Source organism: Falco peregrinus, chromosome 5 (assembly GCF_023634155.1).
Source record: "Falco peregrinus isolate bFalPer1 chromosome 5, bFalPer1.pri, whole genome shotgun sequence".
NCBI lineage: Eukaryota > Metazoa > Chordata > Aves > Falconiformes > Falconidae > Falco > Falco peregrinus.
This window is the reverse complement of record NC_073725.1, coordinates 90,016,960-90,044,363: the sequence shown is the minus strand read 5'-3', so window position 1 is coordinate 90,044,363 and position 27,404 is coordinate 90,016,960. Positions and strand designations below refer to the sequence as shown.

Genomic DNA, 27,404 nt, shown 5'->3' with positions numbered 1-27,404 from the left:
ACAGAGCTCTGTGGCTGGCGGACACTCACCAGGCTGTGCCAAAACAAGAGGAGCAGGTGCCTCCGGTCCTGCTGCGGTCCCAGAGCCCTTGGTGGGAGATGCTTCTGCTTTAGCCCTAGTCTCACCTTCCGTGGGGAAAGGCTTTGGCCTCCAGACTGGACAAGCCCCCATGGCCCGTGTGTCCAGCACGGGGGTCTAAGAAGGGAAACAAGAGGAGTGAAGGGAGTGTCACAGGAGGAGTGCATCGTCTGCGCCCCGCCTGCCCGCCCTGGAGCTCCAGAGGGTCCCAGGCAGGGGAAGCACCATCACCTCACTCGGCTCAGAGCACTGTCTGCCAAGGCACAGCTCTAAATCTGTGAGGATGCCTTTCCTTTGGGAGGGAGAAGCTGCAGTTTGTTTCTTTCCAGATTTTACAGGAATACAAACCAGGAGGGCAAGTGCCAGCTCTTTCCTCCCTGGGCTGCCAAGTGAATCAGGTGTGAGCCTGCCCGCAGGGACCACCAGCAGCAGTGTTTTGGAGTGCTGCGTTTTACACCAACTTGCACACTGGAGGGCTTTTGAGATATTGGTGTCTGGGGGGTTAGAGCAGCTCTACCTTGCATTTCTGGTGTTACAGTGATTAAGCAACAAAATATAACTTAGTCCTTGGTGGGGAGTGCAGGAGAGTGCGGCTGATCTCCAGTGCCAGCAGGCTGTGCAGAGTGAGCTGACAGAAAGAAATGCAAATTCCCTTTCTGTAAGGATGACAGTGGCACGAATGCTGACTTTATTAAAATGCAGAATTATTTCAGGGCCTTTTGTTTAGCTCAGAGCCTGGAGGTAATTTATGCGCAAAGATGAAGCAGTGAGGGCTGTGCTTAGCTGCCTGGCACTGCCAGCATTTCTTGGCTCATGCTCCTGGTGTGAAGGCTTTCCAGCTCTGGAAGGAAGGTCTGGGAAGCTCACAGTCTCCCTGCTTGTTCTTGCTGAAGAAGTTTTCCTGTCCTCACAGCAGCTGCGTACGGCTCCTAAGGACTGGGCATTGAACATTCAGGCTAATTAAGTGCTCACTTATCAAGCAGGCTGGTCTACTACTCCACCATGCCAGAGCCTTTCCCTCTCAGCTTGCCCTTCACCGGCTGCTTGGAGAATGGCAGCCTGACTGCACTCAGGGCATGGAGGCTGCTGCACGGGAGATGCCATCCCTGAATGCTACTGTGCGGCGTCCACACGTGCCTCCCCTGTGGTTCCCTCAGGACAGAGAGGGGAGCATCGCCCCCACGCAGCCTGGCCAAGGAGCCCTTTGAGTCATGGGCAGCAAGGAGGAGACCTGCTCCCAGCCTCGCTACTGTGGCTCTGCCACGCTGCCAGGTGAGAGCTGCGCCTCCGGACCTGGGAAGGGCAGAAATGTTGCCTGCTACGGCCACTGGACTTGGCATTGCTGCTGGATCTGCCCCAAGTGCCCTCAGGCCAGGCAGTTCATGGACTTTGCAGCCCATGAATTCTGTTTGGATTTGGAGACTCATAGCTGGCAATCAGAGCCACTGCAAGCTCTGATCAAAATCTGGGGCTTGGTTGGCTCTTCCACAGCTTTGGCCTCTATATTGAAGGGAAGCTGGCAGCATTTGGCAGAAGAAACTCCAGAACCTGGCATTGAGATGACAATTAGTTTCTTATGATGAAATACTAAAACTCAGAGGGATGCAATTCATTTGCCCAGGTCAGGACTCCGGTGCGGCTCAGAGTAAACAACCTGGTCCACAGCAGACAGCTGGGCGGGTTCTTGGGAAGGGACCTGGAGAACATGAAAGGGGGGGTTCCCACGAGCCACATGAGGTGGACGCAAAAGAGAGGAAGATGCTGCCTGAGGTCTCTGAAGCGCAGCAGCAAGCACACTTGCTTATGACCACAGTCCTGGGAGAGACTCCAGCCAAGTCCTGGATGGCCTGGGGGAGCTGGCAGAAGGTGCAGGCTGGCGCATTTCAGGCTGGTGCAGGCTGAGCTGGGGGGTGCCAGGGGTGAGGCGGCACAGCCAGGAACATGGAGGGATGTCAGGGCAGGGGCTGGGTGCTGCTGAGGCAGTGCTGCGGAGATGCACTGAGGCATGGGGACCGACACCAAGCACTTCACCTCCGCCTGAACCATCACTGCTAAGGCAAACAAAGGCTCCTGGAGCTTGTTGACAGGGAGGTTTACCGAGATGAAATCTTTGCATCAGGTTATGTGCTCTTGTTTTGAGGAGCTTAAACTATGTCCAAGATCAGGCTAGATTAAATCTTTGACTTCCACGGCTGTCCAGGAAGCCTCATCTAGGCTGATTTGCATTTTCATCTGCATACTAATGCTAGGCTTATAATCAGCAAGAAAACCTTCCCAGCTCATTGGTCTGAAGGTAAACATCTGCAGTGGAAAGTAAACAGGGAGGAAGGGTTCTGCCGCGGTGCTGCTCGAACAGAAGCTCCCCCTGTGCTGCACGTACAGGATTTGCCGTATCCTGACTGACAGGACATCGGGGGCTCTGCTGCCTTAATCCGGAGAGCTGTGTGTCTGGCATTAGGATGCACACTGCTGGGGCTGTGTTTCGAGAATATTACAGTGTGTTTGACACAAAGTCTGGCTTCACTGAGCCAGGTTTATCACCTGATAAAAGCTGCTACACCCAGACATTACAGGCAGAGCAGAAGGCCCGCTATGAACAGGGGAAGGAGCCAGGAATAAATCCAGGACTTCTGCTTTCGTGCAGGTGGGGTGCAGATTTAGGCTGAAGGCGAAGAACCATGCTCTCTGGTACCTCCTGAGTTACACCAGGGCTGTGCATACATTGATCAGCAGCAGCTGATGACAAGCTGCAGGTCTGCAGGAGTCAGGGGAGGAAAGGGGGTGCTGTGAGCGTGTGGAGCTGAGGCTGGAACCAGCCACCCTTCTGGAGGGAGAGGCTATTCTTAGGTGGGTATTTGGACACAGTTCAGAGGAACCTGCCTTGTCACATTTAAATTCCTCTCCCTGTGGTGGCACGGTGACAGAAGCCTTCCCGTATGGTGCCATGAGAGGGAAAGCTTCCGCCTGCCATTGTCTGCGGCGGATACCAAACGGCGCACTGGGCGCTTGCCATCGGCAGCGGGCTGGCAGCCACATGGGTCGGCACCACTGAACAGCCAGCAAGAAGCCCCGTCCCCACCTCCCGCCCGGCCAGGAGAGCACAGGGAGCAAGTGTCACACACATGGCACGGACCCTGGCCACAGACCATCATTTCAAGGCATTAAATACACCATTTAACTTCCCCAAACACTCCACTAAACCTCTTCACTTCTAGTTTCTCTGCGTTTTGATCTCCTCACCACACATGCTGCCAATTACTATGCAAAATAATCATGTTAATTTCCAACTCCGTTAGCAAACAGCCAATAAAAATCTCTGACGTTTGCCAAGAGCGGGGGCCCTGGCACCCAGAGCGCGAGTGCGGTGCTGCCTGCGGGGAGGCTGGGCCAGCAGCGATGGGGCAGCACCACCAGGAAGGAGCTGGAGAAGCCCCAGGTTGCATGGAAGGAACGTGGCCACGGCCTCGGCAGCACACACGTTCTATACTGTGAATGGCTTCCAACCAGCAGGGCTGTGATATGCCACAGGAGTGCCTACCTGTGCCCTGTCCTGCCTGAGGCAGCTGCCCCAGTGCACCGTGTCCCACGGCGGCTCTCACACTGCCATCGCAGGGCAGCGCCATGTCACCCCTGCCCCGACCTGAGCTCATGCCTGCCCTGGTTCCCGGCTGCAAGGGTCAATGTCAACAGGCCTGGTTCCAAAAGTGGGCGCTGCATTCCCACAAACTTTCCTAGAGGAAATATTTCTCCTGTACTTGAAAGCATCCTGAAAGTTTCCAGCAAATTGGGGCTACAGAGAAGCAGAGCAGGGGTCAGCCCACGCTGCGCCAGAGGCAGATGTACAGCCGCGCCGTGGCACACAGTGGTACGAGGAAATTAATCACCATGGCTAAGCTCCTTTCCTGCCACTGTGTCACTGCCGAACCACCCTAATTGTGCTTGTTAAGTGGAGTGTCTTCCTTGCACTTGCTCGGGGCCATGGCTGTTTCAGATAAGACAGAGCCTGGATCAATGCTGTTTGACAGGTGATGCACTCCCAGCCAGCCTGTTCACGGGGCCTCGGGGTGCTACCGGGTGTTCGCAGTGCGCAGTCCCTGAGCAGGGAACATGGCACAGCGTGTGCCCGAGAGTGCTCCCGCCCAGCAAGGAGGGACAGCCTTCCCAGAGCCGAATGACCCCAATGTCCCTGGTGCACCGTGGGGAGGGACATCACCAGCATGGCTCTGTGCTGCCCTGCTAACACCGCTTATCTGCACTGCCGTCCCTGCGCTGCTTCTGCTGGGAAAGCACCAGCCTCCCAGGGAAACCTATTCTCATTGCCAGGAACGATAAACCCCAACACTGTCCCAGCCCTTCTGGAAAGGCCGTTATTTCTGTTTGACTCCCTGGCCTCTGAGAGGCTTTGCCACAGAGGACTCTGTGGGCTCTGCCCGTTTGTTTCTGCACTTAGCACAGGACAAAGCCACACACACATTTAATGCTTGCAGCATTGGAGGTAATCCCATTAGGTGTTTCTGTGTTATCTGAGTGGTCACAAATACCTTGTTCCAAGGAAGAGATGGCTGTGCTGGCTCCAGCTAGCAATGCTGGGTTTCAGTCTGGTCACTGCTGCCTGGGGGCAGGTGCTCACACTGCATCCCAGCTAGCAGTGGGCTTGGGAGCAGGGAGAGGGCCATGGAGCTGTGGCCAGTCTGAGCACACATGCTCACCAGGGTGGCCACCAGAGACTCCTTCCGAAAAACCACTGAAGCCCCCGGCTGACTGGCTGCATTGCCGCTTGACCCCAGCAGCAGCCCTGGTACCCAGCCCCGGTACCCTGCTGGACCCGGCTCCCTGTGCCTGCCCTGTCACACCCTGTGCCCCGGGGGAACCGTGGGGGGCCTGTGGGGCCAGGGCCAAGCGGCTCTTCCTGCTGTCACCTGGGGCTTTTCCAAACTCCAGGTATTTGCTGTGCCTTCTGCAGCTCGTGGGCACGGGCAATGCTTGCTGGAGGCAGTGGGACATTTTGCGTGCCTAAGACGGAGCTCCCGGGCAGAGCGGTCTCCATCTGCTCCGACCTGCTCAGCTGCCAGGCACCGTGGGGATGCATTTCAGACCAAATGCATCTCCAGTTTGGGAGTGCTGGGGGACCAGCAGTGATGGATGGTGGTGGTGGCGGCCCCGGGCAAACTCAGGCTTGTATGGAGAGACATCTTCTTCCTGTCACAGAAGAAAAAAGCCATAATCCGCCCTAAGTGCTGCTGTGATTTTCTTATCCATCACAGTGGCAGCTTATTTCTACCTGCCTGGGACCTGTTAGTGCTCAGGCAGTGGAGAAGGTGAAGTGGGGCAGCTGGCAGGAAAGCAGTGGGAGCACCTGATGGGCATCCCCTGCTCCCACTCACTGCAGCCAGACCAGCAGGATGAGTCCTGCTGAGCAAAGCCAGAAGCAGGTGCCCGCAGGTGAGGTCCCAACCACGCCAGGGTGGGGGTGCAGCATCAGCTGTGTGCACACCCCACCCCCAGGGTGGTGGAAAGCCCAGGTGGGTTCCAAGAGTGGGAGAGCAGATCTGGGGAGTTGGTACAGCAACAGCGTCACTGTCACGCTTAACAGCCCGGCAGCGTATGCCAGGGCAGGGTGGGGGCTGCTTGCTTGCTGTGTTTGCCAGGAGCGGTGCAAGATGCCGGCACGAATTGGCACAGGGGGCAGGTGAGGCCAAGGCAGGCAAGAAGGGTCTGCACCATTGCATAGCCCCACCGCACGCCAGGACATGTGAACAGAACTCCACCATGATTCTTCCCTTCTTCGGTAATCAAACCTGGGGCAGCACTTCTCTGAATTCAGTGGCTTCCTCTGGATTAGCTCCAGAACGTACCGCACTGCCTTTGGGAATGTGAAACATTTTCCTGTAAAGCTACAAATTCTTGTTTGTTAGCTAGCAGTGTGACCAGAAATGCTATGCTCAGTGAGCTCATCTGCTGACAGTGTCTCTGCTTGCTGTCTCCCATCTCATCTCTTGAAGGGTTAAACTGTAATCTTGAGGCAGGGAAAGGGTGCATGCTAGGCAAGGTCTGGGGAGCTGGGATGGCTGTGGGGACTGGGGATGCCAAACAGACTGTCAGACTCCAAGAGATACACGTGGGGAGACGTCACCACAAAGGAGCAGTAAACGGTCTCAATACTGGGCTGAAGTTTTAGAATCCTCATTTTACAGTGGCGAGTGTTCCTGTATGTGTTTGCATATGTCTGTATGTCTCCATCCCTGACGAGAGAGCAAACAGCCCAGCAGCAGCAGTTGCTCGAAGATGCACACAGTGAGAGCGTCCCCAAAGGAGTGCATCCAGCTTTGGGAAGGGCCTCTCCCTGTGTCCCCTTCCCTCCCTCACTGGCCTGGCGGGTGCGGAGCTGCAGCCTTCCTCTGCTTTCCCCACTGGCTGTGCCAGGGGTGGCCCTGCAGATCCCAGGCAGCAGCACCTTTTGTGCACTGGGTTGGTTTTGAGCCACCAACTAATCCAGCTGGCTCCGATGAATTTCTGGAGAGCAGCTAGACTCCTGGCCTGGGTCTGCACTGGAGCTAGGTGGCCCTGGGCTCTGCTGCTCCCAGCCCCACTGGGCTGAGGGGCAGCTGGCAGCTGGTGGCTCTTCCCTGCCTCAACACCATCCTTCAGCGCAGCCCCTGGGAAGCTCCATGGCCTCAGCTCCACACAGCGATCCTCAGCTGGGCAGCAGCAACCTGTGGCAGATGCACAGGCACTGCCAGGAGCGAACCTTCAGCCTGTGAAGGATCCACCCTTCACAGCCCACTTACCAGTTACACCTCCTGCACAGCTCCTCTCTATTTACAGACATAAATCCTCAGCATATCACAAGAAACGGTTCAGCTTTGCCAGACAGACTTGTAAACCACTTTACAGTAGCCCACGACTCTGACAGACATTTTAATGTGGCACCACTGTGTACTGAAGCTACACCTGAGTCAGCAATTGCCTTGTGAACCCCTGTTCCGGGGCTTGTGGCACTGCCACGAGACCTTCAGCATGGGTTTAACTCCCTGGATCCTGCCACCGCTTGCCAGACCCCCGATGCAGCTGTGGGGGGTTGCAGCTGCCCTGGCTCAGGACTCCCAGCCAAGCCTCCAGCCTGCCCGGTGCTCCCTGAGCCACATCAGCAGGAACCGCTGAGAGAAGTTCCAGGGGCTTCTGCCTGGCCCAGGGAAGGGAAATAGCAACTTTTAAAAAAAGTCAGTTAGCTGTCGATTAGTTTATGCTGAAGAATGTAATTTGTCGCTAGAGTACTCCTGCACTCCTGGAGAAGGCAAACATTCCTCCTCCCTGCCTGGCACAAATGATGTGGGCATGCGACCACCAGCCTCACCATCCCACTGCCCGCGGAGTGATGGCCAGCACTGCTGATCTGGGTGCCCCCTGCCATGGGCTGCCCTGGCACAGCACCAACGCACCCCAACCCACGCTGTTCCTGGCAGATCAGGCTTTCAGCACTTGCAACAATCAAGAAGAGAGTGAAAACCAGAACTGCAGAGTGACTCCCCGCTTTGCTCCGTGGCAGCTGCACGAACGGCCGCCAGCTGCTGGCGAGGGGCTCGTGGCAGCTCTGGGTCAGGCTTGGACACCGACTGTGCTGAGCCTCTTGCTCCCACACCTGATTCTGCTCTGTGCCCATGCTCATTTGCTCTTTTCTCTCCTGCTTTTTTACAGATGCTTCTCCACACCCTCCCCAAGGGCTGCTGTGCTGCAGCCTGTGGCTTAGCCAGCTCTGGGTGAGGAGAGGGAGGGATACACTGGGTGCTCCCACATCCCAATGGGATGCAGCATCTTATCCCGGTTGGCAGAGCCTGGTGGGCTCTTCTTTGGTGTTTTGCAAACACCACTGTTTTCCAGGCTGTTCCCTGCAGCGATGGCTTGGCAGACCCACCACAGAAACAGTCCCAAGTTCATAAGCTCCATCTCCAGAGGAAGATGTTCTCCTTACAGTGGCTTGACTTGCAACATCTGTGGCCAAGCAGCGTATCGCAGGTGTGTCAGGATAGGAAATCACCATTAAAAAATCTCCATAAAAAATAAAGCAAAATAAAAAGGTTCCATTGTAATCCTATTAATGCATCTCCACACAGGTTGCTATCTCCTGAAGAACACTTCCCATTAAAGAAATCAATTTAGTATTCAGCTTTCTTCCTGTGGTGCATATTGAAGTGGGATTTGACAATGATGGAAAACAGATTTGTGTTAAATACTGCCAATAATGTCTCATAGCTCAAGGTTACAGCTTCTTGTGAGCGACAGACGCTCGTAATCCAACGCGTTGAAAATACTGCACTCCACTATCAATTATCTGGAGTTATTAGGTTTTAAAATAAACTGCACATCCGGACTTCAGGCCACACGTTTATTTTACATTTTCCTTGCAGTTGCTTCACCGTGTTCTGGGCTTTCTGAAGCCGTCTGCTGCCAGCCCTTGCAAAGCGCAGGGCTGCTCTGTGGCACAGCTGTGTCCGGCTCCAACTGCAGACCCACCCCAGCCCATGGCCCCAAAATCCCACTTGGTGCAGAGTCTGCATCCTTGGTGCCCCCAGATTTCAGACCCGGATGGAGCTCTAGACTTCAGAGAGGCTTACAGCAGGTGTGTAATTTCCTGAGCCTCTTCTGTTCAGCTAAACACAAACTGCAGGTTTCAGATTCACCAGTTTAGTCAGGAATTTCAAACAACTGTTTTTCTTCCTCAGGTTTCTCAGAAGCCCACAGTAAAGCAGTTTGCTTTGTGTCCTAAATCCTAGCTTTGATGCTTGACAAAAGCTTTCTTTTCTTTGATAAACAGAAATGAAGCTAAACATTAATGGATCCTTTTCTTCTCACTTGAGAAGGCAGGGGAGCCTTGCAGGGGACTCAGAAGACCTTTCGGAGCATCTTTTTATTTTGAGGCTGGGGAAGTATCAGCTGAGCTGGCACCTGTCCCCATGAACTCGCTCGGCAAAGGAGATGCCCAGGCAGGAGCACAAAGCGACACCGATCCCACGGCAGCCAGGTGCCAGCATCGACACCTGCTGCCAAGCGGGATGTGGGGAGCTTGGTTTCAGCGCTGCCACAAGGAAGAAATGGGGCAACGTGGGCAACGCACAACAGGCTGGATTTCAGCCCCTGCTTGGGGATGCACGGCGTTAGGTGCCTGCGGAGGAGGTACTGCTGAATGCCAGGGAGCAAAAACAACAGCCAGAGCTGGGGAAACAGAGACGTAACTGACAGGTTCATCTGACAGGTGGGATGTGCAAAATGCATGCACACTTAGGTATTGGGGCCAAGGAATCTGGACCCCTGTGCACTCACTGCTAGGCATCTTCCCACTGATCTCTAATTTACAAGTCAGTAAAGCCATACAGAAGCCCTGTCCCATTTCTGGATTGCATTTTTGAAACAGTGTTCCCTGGGACAAGAAGTTTGTGGCATGAGTCCTTATGGACATCACTTTCCCCAAGCAATAGCAACAAAGTCAACCAGCTGCAGAAGAGACTACAAGGGTGAGCAGAAGGCTTGAGTTAGCCCAGTCTGGCTACGAGGTGATCATAAACTGGGGCACAGCCGAATCTTTTGCAGACCACAAAGACGTTCATTGGTCCTATAAAACCCAGGATAACAGTGAATTTTCTTGATTCCTATCTACCAGCACTTCATTAAGCAATTACAGATCTACAGACATTTCTCTTCTATAAAGTGTTCCTGCATCAATGGCAACAGCCTGCAAATATTCTAGAGGCATAAACAGAGTAATTAATCAGGGTGCTGTAATGGCAAGAAATTAACATAAGGAAAACACAGACTGAATATCAGAGAAAGTTTTCTGGCAGCAAACCACGTTAATCAGAGAATTGCCATCCCAGGGAATGGGGGAAACTCCACAGCATGATACAGGTCAGAGATCCCTGGCAAATTTCCTAGAGGGAATGCACAAATGCTAGCTCATGAGATGGACAGGATGATCCAATATATCGTATGACTTTTCTTAATATCAGTCACTGGGTGATTTCTAATGATGATTCACTGCTCTGGGTAAAGGCACATTCATTCACAGCTTTCCTGACAAGGCAGCAAAGTGCTCACCGAAGTGCCCCCCTTGATAAGAGCATTTGCTACCCGAGTCTCTCCATGCTCATTCTACCACCCTGCCACAGGCTGGGCTTTGCAGCAGGTTATTCCTTTGCAGCATCAGTCCCTGTGCACATGCTGTCAAAGCTGCAGACTCCCCAGGTCGTCAAGAGCAGCCCAGAACGGGTTGGCCACTGTTTGCTGAACCCAAGAGGCACAAGGTGCTGCCAGTGCTGGCTTCTGGTGGACTGGCTGATCCCAGGCCGGGCATGGCAAATGCTGTCTGTAGCTGAATGCTAGAGCTTGCACCCACCGCAGCCCCCTTGCCCCGGGATGCAGCTGTGCAGGTGCAGTGAGCACTGGGAGGGCTCCAGGACCAGCTGCACTGGCTCCTAGGAATTTCTGGTCCCACAGAATAAAAACAGTTTAATAGTTTGGATTGGCCTTTGCACATGCATTAATATTTTGGGGCAGGAACAGGGGTAACTGCAGTTCTGCGGAGGAGTCGCAGCTGCAGCCTTGCCTGGGAGCGGAGGCCTGCAGAAAGCGCAGTGGGACAGGGCTGGTTCCAGGTAGAGCGCGTCTGCCTGGCGGCTACCTGGAGCATCCCGCAGCTCCCCAGCAGAGACCAGCTCCTGCATGGCAGCTGCCAGCAGGAATGCTGTGCTCTAGCCAGCCTTTGAAAGAGTAAAAATTACAAGATGAAGGAATAAAATTACCCCAAACCATAAATTCTATGTTTACAGTGGCTTTTCCAGAAATTTGGGCACACTGTAGTGAGTGCAAGGGCTCTGCTGCACCTGCACCGACCTCCTCCTAGGAGACCCCTGTAGGCAGTGAACCCCATTTCTGAACTCACAGACCTTGGCTGAGGTTGAAACCCACTGGTGGTGGTACCCCACCTCTTCTCTGCTCATGTCGCCCACACAGCTCTGACGATGCTGTGCAAAGCTTGCTTGCTACACGCGACCATGCGCTTTGTGCATTCTTCAGGTGGTTTTCAAGGAATGTGCCCAGTGTGCCTCCCAGCCTTCCTTTAGCCAAGGAGACTCCACTGCCCTGTGCCACGGTGCCTGTACACAGGAGGGCCAGAGCCTGTACACAGGAGTGTTCTGCAATCATGGAAACCAAAAAAGCTCTCGATAGCTGTGGCAAAGATATTAATCCAAAGGGCTGGGACATTCAGTTGCTGCTGGCTGCTCCCCCCTTGCCTCCAGAAGGCTGGACCCTACCTGTCTAGATGCTGGAGGCTGAAAACAGAGAAGACACCGGCTGATTTTACAGCACATGCCAGGAACTTGGTGTAGTAACAACTGTCGCTAACACAGTCTTGGAGTGCAACTTGTGCAGCTACAATGGATGGCAAGGTTACCTTTACCTACCATCATGGGGGAGGCAGCCGCTTGTAGGATGCGTCCCCTCAAACACTGACAGATCATTTGCTCTGTGCATCCTGTTGCAAACAGATGTCTCTGTGCAACAGAGCAGCCATCCGAATGCTAAAGCAGTTTGTTCCCAGCGCTCCATAAAGTTGTTATATTTGTTCCCAGAAGTTAATCTTTAAAGATTTTTAGAGCGATCAATAACCAGTGGATGTATGCAGAGCAGTCTGGAGTGGCATCCAGGAGCACCCTCGCGCAATGAGCACCCATGCAGTGCCAGATGGTGGTGACTGGCCCCTGCAGCATGGGACTGGGGGGCACAGTGGCACTGGGGGCCTCAGGGGAATGGAACACTGAGCCCCACGATACTGGGGGCTCTTGGCGCTGAGCCCAGAAGCCATCAGGGGACCTGGGCAGCTCTAAGCCAGGCCAGAGGTGGCGGGGGTTTCCAGGGCACACCGAGTCCTGCTGGCTACAGTAGCTGGGGGCACCCCGATCCCCAGCTACACTGAGGTTCCCACATGCCTGTTCTGAGCTGCAGCCTCTGGCTGCTGCCCACTTCCCAGACAGGCTGTGGGAACACAGATGTCTGCAAGGAGCAAGGGGAAGTTTGGCTTCAGTGTGGCAAGCAGATTAGCAGGGACCGGAGAGCTCAATGCCCGGAAACTGGAAAACCACTTCATTTGCACTGGGCAAACAGCGTGATGCTGGGCTGTGCTGCTGGCAGGGATGACGCATGCTGAACAAAACACGACTGTTTCCACAGATCACGTGGTGCACCCTGGTCCCACAGTGACTGCTGGAAAACCAGGTGCCTTTGCACAGGCACAGATAATGCTTCTTCACCCTCACGGAGCTCCCCCAGATGATTTCTTGGGCCCTTACTCTTCTCCTCCTGAGAAAGAACTGGCCCAGCTGGTTCTCGGTCCCTGCTCTAGCACTGCCGCTGGCTTCCCAGACCCAGGAGGGTGGGGTGCTGCCTGTGAGGGTGCTCGCCCTGGGGGCTGTTTCAGACCTGAGCTGCCCATCACTTTGGCACGTGGCTTTCGAAGAAAGCAAGGATGTGAGCATTTCAGGAAAACACCCCAGGTCCCAGCAACCCCCCTTCCATCCTCCGAGAAGGATTTCCATATTCATGAGTCTTATCACTCCCCTCAAGCTGCTGTGTGAACGCAAGCAATTCAAAAAGCAGCACCACACAAAGGCAGATTTTGAAGCCATCGGGGAATCAGTAATATAGTTTCTCAAAGGCGCTCGCCCTGTGCCTGTCCTGCCTGATTTAAGCTTGTGTTCCAGCACCGCTAGTCCCAAGGCAGTGACTTAGTCCCCAGCAAGGCCAGTGCGGGTCTAACGTCCCTCGTGGCACTTCCCGTTTACAGCCAGCAGCAGGATGAGTCCTTGTGCTGCCTGCAGAGCCGGACACTCAGACTTCCCACGGGCACCGTACCCGCGCGGGCTGGCTCCTTGCTAGAGGCAGGGTGGGAACAGGCTCCTGGTGAGGTGCTGGAGGCGACGGGTGCCAGCTGGGACAGAGCTGGGGCAAGCCTCCAGCTTGCCAGATCAATGCTGTGACCAGCTACAAACTGCTGCACTCAGCTGGCCCGCGGCTGGCCTGCCCGGACAGCGCTCCTGGGCTGGGATGGCCACGCAGCCTTTGCTGTTTGCCACCTTTAACCCTGCAAGAGTGTTATATTTAGCATTTTACTAAGAAGAGCCATTATCATTTGAAAAAACATTCCAGACTTTGTCAGTGCTTATCCTTGTCTGACTCCACAATGCTTGTTCAGGCTTTTATCTCCTGTAGACTAGATTACAGTAATGCCTTGCAGCTTGCTGGCTTGCCAGGAGGACTGATTACCAGCCCTCAGCCCCGCGGGGCAGTGCCACTGTCAGCCCAGCGCCTTATCCCAGGGTTGGTCTCAGGCGATTCTCCCTCTTGGAAAGGTCTCAAAAGAAGAGTGCTCCGGGTTGCCAGCTTTAATGCGTGCTCCGCACAACTAGTGCTCCTAAGTGCCCCCATCACCCCAGCTGCAAAGCACTGCTGGGACTCTGCAACCATCACTGCTTTCATTCAAGGTTTGTCCCGCAGCAGAGGAGCCTTTGGTGTTTCATCGGCTGCCTTTCTGCTGTGCCAGGAGGGTGGCTGCTCTTAACAGCATCCCAGTTGTTTCCCTGCTCGCCCCTCACTGCAGGCAGCGATCTTACCTGGCGCTGCAGACTAAAATTGTTCTGGCATTCATGTGCCAAACACATCTGTTAATGCTCCTCTGGACTGGTGTGAAACTGCCTGGGCAGTGACTGCCAGAAAACCTCCTCCTCCCAGGAAAGGTCCACTTGCACCTTCAGGCAAGGACCGCAGCCGGGGCCCTGGGGCCAGCCACTCTGCCCGACCCTTCCCCTGCATGTGCCCACGGGGAAAGGAACATGCTGGGCACCGTGCTGCCCCATCACACCCGCAGAGCCCACTGCCCCACACAGGGCTGCCCACACGCACCGGACACCCGCCAGAGAGCAGGTGGTGCCATGGCTGGAGCGATGCTCCTGGGCCATCCCCACGGGACTGAGCCGCGGGCTCTGCTGGGCTGGCTGGGCAGCTGCTGGGGAGCAGGGCTGTGGTGAGACCTGCCCTGTCCAGCTCCTCGGCTTGCAGTGCTGCCAGCTGCCCTTCCCATCCTACACCACCTCCTGCGCAAACCGCCGTGCTGCTCTCCCTGCACCATTCTGCTGCAGGCTAAATTAATTTATTTCTAATAAACCCATGTTCAAATTACAGAAACAGGCAGGGGCCACCTGATTTGAGGGCTTTACACTCCATTAGCCTTACTGCAGTCAGCTATGGGCCAGGCAAAGCCCTCCACTGCAGCCCCGCGATCGGCTGAGATGGGGTCCCACAGCCCCCCTTCCTCTGCCAGGTGGGCTTTTACAGCTGAGGATCTCAGCCACTTCTTTGGGCCTAGGGACAGCCCAAAGGGGGTCACCGCACGCTCGATCACATGCCCAGCTCTGCGAGATCAGGAGCAAACACCGCATCTGGTTTATGCCAGTGACAGAGAAGATGACCCAGGCAACAGGGAGATGGAGACAAGCTAGCAGGCCTCTGATCAGCGCTTGCAGCTCCTGTTTCAGGGAAAGTGCAATGGTAATACACAATACAGAAAGAATGTGAATTTATAGCCAGCGCTGCTTAATGAGCAGGTGCTCCCAACAGGCAGCTACAGTCAGCAGGATTTACAGAGGCAATGCTGCTTTGCAAAGGCAGATACTGGGAAAGGGGACACACCACAGGGACAAAGGCTGAAGCACCTGGGTGGGATTTACCCCTCCCAGCCCCAGAGTATCTCAGCTTTGTCAGCCTGAACCCAGGCAGGCGAAGCAGAAGCTCTTACAGGCAGCAGGTTCATTTCAGCACGTTGCAGTCAGTGCATCTAAGCTTGTCTGGCTCCCCCCACAACTTATCTGAACTCTTCCCAGATGGCTTTTATCTTTAAACTACTGTACAGCAATACAAAAAAGACAACAATAATTTAAGATCCTCTTTGACTGCAGGCTTATACCAATTCACTCTGTTTGCCGAAGGATGTTACTTCCCCTTCTTTATATAGCCTCGGTGATTTTTTCAGCGTATGCAGATAATCTCATGCTCCTCATAAATGCAGCCATAAACTTTCCTCCCTCTGCCCCTTCAGAAGTGCATAAAACCTGCAGGATAACCAGCATCATCCCCGGAGGCCTCTCTGAGGAGGCAATGGCTAAAATGGGGCAGCAGCAGCTGGGCAGGTCTCGGGGGGGAGCTCCCAGAAACTGGCCCCCATCACTCAAGCCTGAGCAGAGAAGGGAAGATAAGTGCAAACTGAGGGACCTGAATTTGTGTACATTACAGTACTCCACAACTGTGGCTGCCGTCTGGGAAGGTCTCCACGGGCAATGCTCCTGGCTGGGCATGTGCTGGGCAGCGTGGGACCTCCGGATCCAAAGGGCTGGCTGGCTTGAAGTCCACGCCGGCTCGCTCTCAGAGCCTGCCAGGTTTGTCTGGACACCTCTTAGGGCCCTCTGGAAGGAAGCCCTGCTTACAGACCAGCTGGGAATGGTTCTCTTCTGAAGAGATTTTGGAACACAAAAAGCTCTTCCTGTATGGATGAAAGGTTGACATCTTGGAAAAATGTTATGATCTTTCAGCGAATTATTTGGGGTTTATAGAAATGTAGCCTTCCCAGATTTGAGCCCTGTTCGTTTTGGGTTTTTCTCACGTGCTAGGTCTGAATTAATTAAGCATTCAAATTCTGACTAATTTTCAAACCTGTTCACTAGAGAAGCTGAAAGAAGGCATTCTGTCAACAATGGAGCTTTTCCCCCAAACACTTTAAAATCAAAGGTTCATCAAAATCAACTTTAGTTTGCAAACTGTTTAGATTTTGACTTAGCAGCTTTTTTTCATGGCAAAAAGAACGGTTAAGAAATGCTCCCAGGCATCTCTGCTGCAGATTCTGGGAGAGCAAAGGGGGCTGGCACAGATCTCTGATCCTCAGCCAACTTCTCCAGCACCGGATTATAAGCATCCTTCTTCCTCTTGCTGGAGCGTAGACAAAAACTGCATGTTCTTGTAAAAGCCTCCAGCCATAAAGAAGACAAAATGGTGTAATGTTGAACAGAGCACGATCTCCTGGCTATGGCTCTGTGTCCTTGGGGTTACACAGTGGCAGCTTGGGCCACTGCTGGCCCCCATCGCTCTCAGGTACCCCTGGTGTGGAAGTGCATCTCTAGCTGAGCAGCAGGGTTGTGCTACCATGGACATCTGGGTGCGCTGTCCCCAGACAGCAAGTAGACCTTTCCATGGGGGCGAATTATTGAAAGCCCCTTCCCTGGCAGCAGAAACCTCTTGTCTCTCCGCTGGCTGCTCTTTCTTAATTCTTCACTGAGAGCAAGAACTAAAAGGAGCATTTGCATTTTCCCTTGGCGTCTGACGGTGAAGCTACCAGAAGTACGAACATCTCACACTGCTGGAAAAGGGCGCTGACATGCACAGGACCTGCACTCAGTGCCGACCTGGGCTCCGCAGTGCCCCGTCAGTGTTGGCAGCGAAACTAAAGGTTCTTTGGGTTCTCTTGCAAATGTCACGCTTGACCATCCCTATCGCAGGGATCGCCCAGGATCCCTAGGTTCAGTGCTGCATGTGCAGCTCCTCCAGCAAACATGTCCCACTTTGCTCCCTGCCAAGAAGCAGCATCTAGTTTTTCCAGGAGTTGTCTTGCTCATTACAGGTGTCTCCATCCTGCAGATGACAAATCACTCCCTGAATGTACGGGCTGCACAGCATGTCTCTGGTTGAGTTGAGATTTCACCCAGAACCACATCCCCAAGAGTTATTATCTGTTTCATTAGATTAATGATTGCAGAACCACCAGCAGCATAGCAGATGAGGCGTTTACTTTTGCATTCGCGTACAGTAGCAACAGTTGCATGGTTTTGCTTAAATCAGGGCAAGAGACTGACTGGAGACTGACAGAGTGAGGCGTGATTTCTTGCTGGCTTTAGCAGCAAGAAGACAGATTTATGATGCTTAAAAAATACCAACTGGACTGGGAAACGGACAGAAATCTTCTCGGTCTGTGCATAATGACACACAAAACTTTAACCCCTGACATACTATAAATGTCTTCCCAGTCTGTTCTCAGATTAGACTGGTGGTAAAACCCCTCCTAATATAATGGGGTGAGGAAAGCAAATTAGAAAACATCCTCTCACTGCCTAGTCTGTCATCTGCGCTGCTAATAGTCATGAGCGGACCACATGGTGGGCATGCTGAGATAAAAGGAAGCTAAGAGATTGTTTGTACCATTAATACATCTCATGATAAATGATGTGTAAAGTTTTACTGCAAGGTCTTAAGGAGGCTGTGAGCATGGAATACCAGCTGAGGGAATGCCAATTTCGGGGAAGGCAAATCTGGGGAGGCTGGGGAAGGGCTGGGAGCACCCCGAGCCCAGAGAAGAGAGGCAGGGAAGGTTAATCCCATCTCCTCCAGGTCCATGTGATACCCCAAAGCCAGACTCAAGGCACTGAGATGCCAGATCTGATGGGAGGCAGATGAGGGAGGTCAGGACATCACATCCACACCAGGGAGGTGAAGCTGGAGATTCCTGCGATAGCTGAAACACTGAGGCAGCCAAGGCTAATCCCGGTAGCTAAATATGCTCTTAGTGGGTTTTCTTGCTTTATCTTTTATTTTTTTTTCCTATGCTATGACCTAGTGTTAAATGGAATAAAGTAATTTTTCATCCTGAAACCTTGCCCGAGATCTCCGGACCCTCCTTCCCTTTGGGAGTGGAGCATTATTGAAGAGGCTGTACTCTGCAAAGTCACGGGGGCTGTTCAGAGCACGAGCTGCAGAGATCCCTGGCGTGGGGGCTGTGTCTGCAGAAGGCACAGGCGCTGGGTAGGGTGGGCTCCCTGAACCACTCACACTGTGACTCCCGGAGCGCTGTCCTTTGGAAACTGCTCAGCTTCTCCTTAGCAAATGCTTATGAAACTCAGGGCTGTTGCTGGTGTCTGCCAAGACTTCCTTGAAACAGCAGCTAAGTAGCAGCAAGAGAGACGCTGGCAGAGTCTACGCTTTCTGTGCTCATTCAGGCTAACTCTTCTGGTGCTTTGTCCCGGGCTCATGGCTGTCGAGAAGCAAGTGGTGGGTCAAAAGGCCCTGGTGCATATCGGTGAGTTGGAGCAAGCTGGTGTCTGTGCCTCCATCCAAAGCCTGTGTTTGAGCCTCTCAGCACTGCTCCTGGATCAAACCTGAGCGTCCCTGGGATGCTGCCACCCACCTACATCTGCTTCTATGTGCTGCGTTTATCGGTACTAGGTCCTGCTGTGTGGATCCTGATGCTGGTGCAGACACCTGTGACTGGCAATACTGCAAGGCCCTCTCCCCAGCTGGGGCTTTGTGAGATTCCCAAAGCAGAGGATTAATGCCATGGCTATCTCGTAAATGCCATGCAAACATGAAGAGAATCGAGCAAATGATAAAATGGAGATGAATTTTTGGGAGCAGAGAGATTGAATAAAGAAACAAGGCATCAAAATATGCAGTTTATGCAAAGGGAAGATATATCTTGACAAGGACTAATATTTTATGTGGAGCAAATAACTCACCAGTAACAGATACGCACATTTAAAAATGTGGTATTAGGATGAAGGTCCTGGTTTCCCCACTTCTCATCAGAGTCCCTGACAAGTACAACCTCCTCACCCTGCACTCAGCATTGCCTTGTATTTAAACATCCTCCTCTTCCCTGCCCGTCTCCCTCCCCAGCAACTCTCCTCTCCCTGCAGGAGCCTGGTGTGCTGTGACGGGATCTTTGCTCCAGCTCTCCAACGTGGAGGAGCGCTTCCTCCCGACGACCAACAGAGACAACTCTGTGCATAGGTTTTAGGTGCAGAAGTGCCCAGCCCACATGCTCCGATCTCCCCATCACACCTGGCGCTGCACCGTGCCCACTGCTCCCTGCTGCCAAGGACACTTCTGTCTGCATGAGGCATGCTCTTCACTTCAGCAGCGTCGGTTATTTATGCTTGTGCAGTTACTATACATTGAGACTGTTTTGAGTCCACCCCAGAGGAAGACAACGTGCTAAGGGACCTGTGAAAACAGCGACCTATGATGGTGGAACCCGGCCCGGGGTGTGACTGGGAGTCAGGACTCCTGTTAAGCTCACCTTCATGTCTTTAAAGGACTCTGCCACGAGGCAACCAGGATGCCTTTTAGAAAGTGTGCTTTAGCAGGCTCCCAGCGTGCTTCCTGTGCCAGACCATCTGTCTGTGCTCCCCATCTCTCCTTGCCACAGCCAGAGATTTACACAATCGAGCCCATTTAACTGTCACTGGAATCTTCCTACCTGGCGCGAGGGCTGTAAGCCTTATCTGCATTTAGGAATTGCACTAAGCCAGCAGATCTCCTGCATATTTGCTCTTTGAAACCATGCTATGAAAAGCTCTGGCAGGAAGGCCACATAAAGGGAAAGCCCTACATCTCCAGCCTACAGATAAAGCTTTGCACCATACAAGACATTTTGATATTTTATGCTAGAATTTGGCGTTGCTCCAGAAGAGCTCTGAGTTATCTTAAGCTTCATAAATGCAGAGCTAAAGCATTAACGGGGGAATTGCTCCCAAGTCAAGGGTTAGAGCCACCCGGCAAAAAGGGTTCTTATGGGGTAGTCTTCCACTGGCTTTGGGGGGATAAGTGCATATTTACATGCCCCCAACCCTGGGGAAACCACAACACACTCACCAGCACTAAGCTGAAGGGCTTACTGAAAAACTACAGCAAATCAATTTGTCCAAGCTCCTAAGTACATAAAAGCATCAAAAAGTGAAAATGTATTTTAAACTACGGTGATTAATTAGGATGATGGATGGGGACACAAATCTGGTTATGTGGCTTCCTTTGCACAGATGCAGAAGCTGTTCTGAGCAGAGGAATCCGAGATGTTCAGAACAAGATGTTGCTCCGGATGGTCATAGCTTGCGCAGCCACAGAGAGTGGTGGGATGCAAGACCACGGCTACTGAAAATGTGCAAGAGGCTCCTGCCCGCATTAGCACAGCTACAAGGTGCAAGTGAATCAGATCTGAGCTCGCGCCCACCCTGGGTTGCCCATTTTTGCAGGAGCGGATGGTAGGAGCTGAACAGCTAAAATAGGCGGTCTTTAAATAATCTTTAAGGAGAGAAGCAAGACAGCTGCTCAAAGGCTTGTGCCAGCCTGGAGCTGAATCTCGCTCAGGGAAAGGTGCCGCAGCAAAGGAGACCTTGCGTCTGATCAGGAAGCTCAGTCAAGAGCTGGAGTGTTTAAACAGCAACAGCAAAGGAACTGGGAAACAGAAAACAGGAAAGAGCAAGCGGCTTTTAAATAGTGGAAATGTTCTGCTATGGAGGAGGAGGACTGAAGAGGGAGGATTAGCCATCTATAAATACAAGCAGCACTGAGTTAAAAGGCTAATTAGAATAGCAAAAAGAAATACAGCAGGACATTTCAGAGGCTATTTCAACTAACAAAGAGTTTTTCAAATCTGTTTGCAGGAGTGAATATGAAAGAGAAAATTGGATCCCTGTGAAATGATTTCAAGAATTGGAGGAGGAAAAAGGTAATGGCAGATCTCTTAAACAGCTAGTCAAGGTCCCTGACATCTTCATCTGTTGCAAAGGTAGAGGGAAAGATGATGGGCCTCAGTTTTCATGTCTTGGGAAGAAAAAAAGCTGGTAACAAAGGATGGGTTTGTGAAGAGATGGGGCACGAAGGGAAAGGCCAGGCATTCTTCCCCAGGCAGCCTGGAGAGAAGCAAGCAATCAAATTCTTCCAGGCTGAGCTGGAAGGGCCTGAGCCCTGCCCTCTCGCAGGAGGCTGGGGGGCTGCCGTCATCACCCCATGCCACTGCACAGAGTGGGGCACAGCCTCTCACTGCCACCCCGCTGCCATCCCCAGGCCTGGCCCGGGCTGCTCCTGGGGAGGGGGCTGCAAGTCCCGGAGGTCGCCCCAGCTGCACAAGACCAGCTAACAGGCGTCAGAGCCCACACGGAGCACAACCATGCTCTGGAAGTGAGTCATTGAGCCTTGGTGATGTATTGCCTACAGCCTCAGCATATGCCAGAAATGGCTTTTAGCTTCCCCAAAAGCTGAAACAGATGGTCCTCAAGTTCCTAACCTATTAAACATAGACATATGCACACATACATGTACATACATATACATATATAAATACACCGCCACCTCCCCAGTTGGACACCCCCTACCCACCTCATCCTGCAAATACACGGCTGGCCTGGATTGCTGCAAAGCAGCACTGTGAGCTGCTCCGTTCCCCAGCAATGAACACCCTGTTCTCTTTCTCTGTGACAGACTGGTTTAAATGCTCCTTGACCTGGTGGCACTTCTGCTGAGGCAGGCGCGCAGCTGGCCTTCCAGCAGTCTGGTTTGCAGCCCTTACCCAGCTTAGGTTTTCTGGCAGAAATTGTGATCACATGTGATATGTTCTGCAGCTCTTCCTGGACTGAGGGTGATGCCAGAGCGGCTGTGAGGAAGGACATCTCCCTTTATTGCCCAGTACACTCTGATTTGGGACACAGGAGCATTTCAGACCTGCAAAGAGCCCAGAGCTATCCCGAGACAGTTTTTCCCACATAGCTGCTGGCCAGAGGCAGCATGGAAAAGGAGATTGCCACTGGAGCAGAGGCTAGTCTGGATTCACATCCTTCATCTGAGCTCCCAGTAGTCCAGGCTGTAGCATGAGGGTGTCATCCAGACTCCTCTGCAGCTGGAGAAGAGGGACTGGCAGCCCCAGAGCTCACACAAAGGTAAACAGCTGGGGATAAATGGGATGATTTTTATTCTTCATCTGTTCCTGATATCACTGGTGGCTGCGGTGACCAGAGCCACAGGTCATGATGACATCAGGCTGTTAATTGGACAACAGGGTGACAACTGGGAATGATTCAAGAACCAGGGATGGGGCAGGGGGGAAGAGGTGGTCACAAGGAGCAGACGCAGAGTGCTGCTGTCTCCTCCCTGGTAGACAGCGTGAGCTGGCTCTCCATCAGCGTGTACATGGAGCGTGCAGACAGGGACAATGCAGTGGCTGGGAAAAGGGCTGTCTGGGAACTTTTGAAATTAAACTAATTGCATTGCCTAGCAAATCATAGCAGCTATGATACTTTGCTCTTCTCCAAGGATGCAGAGTGGCTTTATGAGCGTTAATTAACTCAGACTCATACAACACGCCTGTGAGGCAGGTACAATTACATCCATGGAGAGGGGAAGTCAGCAGCCCTAGGTCCCACAGCACGGCAGCCCAGAGGCAGCGCACACAACCCGGGAGATCTCGCAGTACCCGCAGGACTGGCACCCTCCCCAGGGTGCGATTACAGCCCAGGAGTTCCCACTCCCAGGACTGCACTCTAATTAACCATCCCAGCTCCCTGCACACATGCATCCATATTCATCATGACTTCCTAGAACAAACATAATGCAAACCCATGAGGAATAGTTTTACTAATAAACAGCCATCAGCTGCAGCCCTCTGCCCTGCCTGGGTCCAGCTGGGTCTGTCTGTCCTCTTCACCCGAGTCTCCTGCTGCGTCCATTCCTCTGCTCCTGCCCAGCACACCCACCCTGAGCAGCCCACAGGACCCTGCAGCTCCATGTCAGGCTGTTCCCAGCACCTGGTGTGTGCTGGGCTTGAGGCAGCAGAGGTAGGACATAGCGCACAGGCCCTGGATGCTTGTGGCTCTGCATCCCTGTCCTCTCCCCACTAAGAGTCAGAGGACTCTATCCAGCAAGGCACCTGGGTTCCAGGCAGTGTTTTCTGTGGTATAGAGGCAGAAAAATTCAGAGACATGCACCTAAATAAAATATTTTTAAGTGACTTTCCCGTGAGGTGTCAGCAGCTCTTTAATATTATGCTGCCTTTGCTGGCTGATCATGTCATCACTCCAGCTGGTGGGGAGAGAGGCTGCCAGCTGCCTACAGGAAAAGGAAGATAGGAACATCTCCTCTCGTCTGGAAAACCTGTGCTGGCTCATCCTCCAGCACCACTCTTGACTCTACAAAAGAAGGGCTTCTTGCAGTGGGTAGCAGGGCAGCAGTAAGAGGGTTGGCAGCAAACGTGTGCAGCAACAGATTGCTGCCCTGTCCCCAACAGGGAGTGAAGCAGCAGGTCCCAGCCACAAGGCACACAGGATTTTGCTCAGAAATGAAGAGCTTTGTCTCAAAGGGGTGGAACTTGATGTAGCCTTCTGCATCACACCATCCCTCCAGCCCTGCCCAGCTGACAGACTGGGATGGCTGCCCTGTCCCTGGAGAGCTCTCCCTTCCTCCAGCAGCCAGCAAAGGATAAAGCTGCACACTGTCCTGCACTGGGTGCCTAGCTGGCCTCTGTCCTAACCCTTGGGCTGAGGACGTTTGTGATTATTAGGGGAGAAACACCATACATGCTAGGAGCAGTACCTTACACACACAGGGATGCCCTGTCCTGCATCCCTGAGCATCCTCCTGTGGTCCCTGCTAGAAGGCAGTGTACCAGGCTTGGTGACCTGCCCGTGCAATGACCACTCGTGAGGCGTCATGTCCTCCCCACTGTGCTGGTCACTGTTGTCACTCCAGCAGGTGGGAGGCTTTTGTACAGCATGGGGATGCCTGCTATGAATGTCAGCTTTAATAGCAGACTTCACCTTAGCTGGACAAAAAAGCTCTTTGCCCTGTGGCAAAGCCAATGCACCTGAGCTGCATAAACTCACCAGGCCAAATCTGGCCATTTGCAATTTGCACTTTCTTAGCACGGGGAAGAAATAGTTATTTTGCCTAATTACAAGTTAAATGCCAAATAAATGCCCTATCCTGTATGGTAATTGCAATGTCACTGAGTGATTAATGCCTGCTCTACAAGCTGAGAATCTGCACAACATTAGCAAACTGTAATAACCCAGCTCCCCTGAGTTACCAAGCTCTGCACAGCCTTTCTGTCACCGGTCATTTGCTGGGCTCCGGTGAGCCAACACAAAGGGTGGTCTCCAGACGTGCCAGAATATGTCTGTGGCAGGACACAAGCTGACAAATGAGGGCTGTTCTGCACTAGTGTCAAAAGCTGTGGCTATGCCTGACTCATGACCTAGCCCAAAAGTTACCCCCTGGCCACGGTGCACTGGGGTGGGCAGCTGAGCTGCACTGGTTGTGTGCTTTGCACAGCACCAGCTGCCTGGTACCTGGCCCACAGCAAGATGTGGGAACATACTGGGACGGCCCCGCTCCCCACATCCCCACAGAGAGTCCTGGCTGGTCCCTGCAGGTCAGAGCAGAGAGCTCCGGCACAGGCTCCCAGTGCACTGCCAGACCTCAGCCCCAGCCGCTCCGTGTCCCTGGGGCATACAGGCACCTGTGCCCATGCCAGAGTGGAGGCTCCTTGAAGCTGCTCACACCACAGCCAAGCGACCCATCACGGCACTGACTGATATAAGGCTGAACATTAAAATTTATTCTCCAACCGATCTCACGAGCAGCACCCTCCTCCTGATGATTTCTGCAGAACCGACATTATTATTTGTACCCAACGACAATAGTTCAATCCAAGGTGAACGGGGGGGCCCAGCCCCATCGCGCCCCACCAGCCACCCATGGGGGCTGCTGCTGTGGGAGGCCAGGGCTGAGCCCCGCTCCCTCGCCTGCAGCCACTCCTGAGCGGGCAGCTGCCAGGGAGAAAGAAAGGCTTTCAAATTTGGTTCTATATGTATATGAGGGTCTCAAATGGTGACGCTTGCTAATTACATTTTAGAAAACAACAAAAGAAAATTCTAAAGAAAAGCTCAGCATTTAGTCTTCATCCCTCCCCACACACATATTTTTTCCCTTTTTAAAAGAAATAATCTTTTTTAAGTATTAAAAAACTCCCCAGTGCTGCTGGTACAAATGCAGTATAACCTTGAATTATATGTAGCAGGGCTGGCTTTCATTATTTATTAGCAAGATCAATTAGAATATTCTGTTTGCAGAAGAATATAATCCAATATGTACTTCAAGCACCAACAGCTAAATATATGCTTATTTAAAAATCAATCTAAAAGTCAAGGTTTCCTTTGTAAATCCTTACTACAGATTAAAAAAAAGCTTTGAGTGTTACCACCTGCTGAATGCTGTAGTCTCAAGGAGACAGTTACACATTTTAAAACATGTCAAATGGGAATTGATTGTAAAAGGCAAACAATTTCCAAAAGCCCCCAGCACAGAGGTCTCCTGGCTAGCTGGCACGTGTGAAGGCTGCGTGGCTCCCACAGATGATCACCCTGGGACCACAGCCCAGCCACCCTGTGGAGAGCAGGGACAAGCACCCCCCACCCAGGCAGCAACAGCCACCCACCACCTTCTTGTCCCTGCACACCAGGGAGGGCACCGGCAGCACCCAGCTCCCGCCGGCACCGGCAGCGTGCCAGCCATGCCCAGTGACTCACCACCGGCTCACAGCATCCCAGCGGAGGCTTATTTTTCATTGACTTGCCTGGGCTGACATGGAGCCAAAGCATCCGCCTGACAGCCCAGCCCAGGATCCGCAGTGTCCTCGCCTTTCTCCCCCGAGTCGCAGGTTTCTAAGATTAATTGTCATGTATTATTTATTGACCTCAGCCACGACCTTGGCCCGGCGTCGTTTCCTTCGCGAGTGCCTCTATGCCATGGCTGCGACAAGCCCCGCTCCGGCAGGGCGGCGGGCAGGCGAGTGCCAGGTCGGCACCCCCAGCCGTGCCATGGGGCTGCCCCACGACCCTGTGGACAACCCGGCCGCTCGGTTCCTGCTCCCTTCCCACCCTGCACAGCCCTGGCACCGTCTCCCTGGCTGTGCCAGCACCTGCTTTAATCTCTCCCCTGCTGCAAGCCAGGCGCGGGTATGCTCAGTGAGCTTGCAGGTTCTCCTTCTTTCTTAAGCTCTTTCTCTTTCGTCTTTCATTTTTAAATCTCATCTCCAGGTAAAGAGGGTATTTGACGGGATCAAAAGGTGACCTTTAACAAGGTTAGCAGAGCCTCAAACAATATCCCTGCAAGTTCATGCACACTCAAGCGTTAAAGGAAACTGTTCTCTGATCTCCTGTTCCTCGGTGGAAAAGTTGTTTCACAAAGATCTCTGCCAAGAGTCCATGCAGCGGGCTGAGAAAACTTTCTTAAAAACCTAACACCTAGAGCTAGGCACAGATTGTCCTCCAGTTTCTGAGAAAGCAATCATTAAAAACTTCTCATGTATTTCTTCCCCTGTTCAAGTTCCCAGCCTCTTGCCAATTCCCTGGGTCTAACAGATTCCTGACTAACCCCCATCTTTCACTTAGCTAAATAAAATCACTCAAATGCCTCTTAGGAGAAGCATTATTGCCGTGGAGGGAGGTCAGACAGAAGTAATCAGAATGATTAGAGAGTGATTAGTGGGCTGGAAACCCATCCAGAGTGTGGGACCGAGAGCCTGCGGCTGCCTGCTGGGCAGAGACAAGGCGGCAGCACTGCCCAGGAACCCCTCTGGTCTCATCCCGCTGGGGCTCCCCAGTGCCTCCTTGGCAGCCCTGTGCCCCGCACCAGCCAGAGCTCCTCCCAGTCACACCAGGAGAGATGTGGAGAGGGACCGGCAGCATGAGCTGGTGGATGGCAAATCCCTTCCTGAGGAGACTGGGCTATTTGACCGACAAGCTGGAGGTCACTCCAGCCTTGGCCAAGACCAAGACCTGCAGACCTCTTCTAAGTACCTTGTGGATAAATTTCAGGCGGGAGAACAGCCTGGCCTGAGGGACGATGTGGGCACATGGCGGCATAGCTTCAGAGCTTCCACTGCATTGTGGGGTCAACCAGCTGCAGCACCACATCCCTCCAGGGCCTGGGCAGACGAGGATGGGAGCAGGGAGGGCTGGTGGCCAGGCTGTGCTGGGTCAGCACGGTAGTCCCATTCTCTCTGGTGACAGCCCGGAGCCAGCACTGGCAGCGACAGGACCCCTGTGCCACCAGCAGTGCGAGGGGCCATGCACGGCCCCCCTGTCTGCAGCAGAGCTCACCGTGTCAGGGCGCCTAAAGCAAAGTGGACAGACGGGAGCGGGTAGGCGGGTGGGAATGATACCAGCATTAATCATTTCCGTGCCACTGTACACAAATGCAGCAGCGCACAGCCTGCGCCGCTCCGCTGCCAAGCACCATGCATGGTGGACAAAGGCACGGGTCATCAGCTCTGCATAAAAGCCACCTGTTCAGCATAGCCAACGTGGCATGGCTCCACGGGGTGAGACCAGGTCCCTTCCGCATCTCCATACCTCTGGGGAGAGGGACAAGAGGCACCAGCTCCAGGTGCTCTGGGATGGGACACACCAAGC

At 53.2% G+C, this 27,404-nt stretch overlaps 1 protein-coding gene across 1 annotated transcript in view; it reads right to left on the bottom strand.

Moving 5' to 3' along the window:
• Positions 1 to 27,404, bottom strand: part of HS3ST4 (heparan sulfate-glucosamine 3-sulfotransferase 4) — a 66,774-nt gene that overhangs the window by 23,621 nt on the left and 15,749 nt on the right. The gene's annotated exons all lie outside the window — the stretch shown is intronic.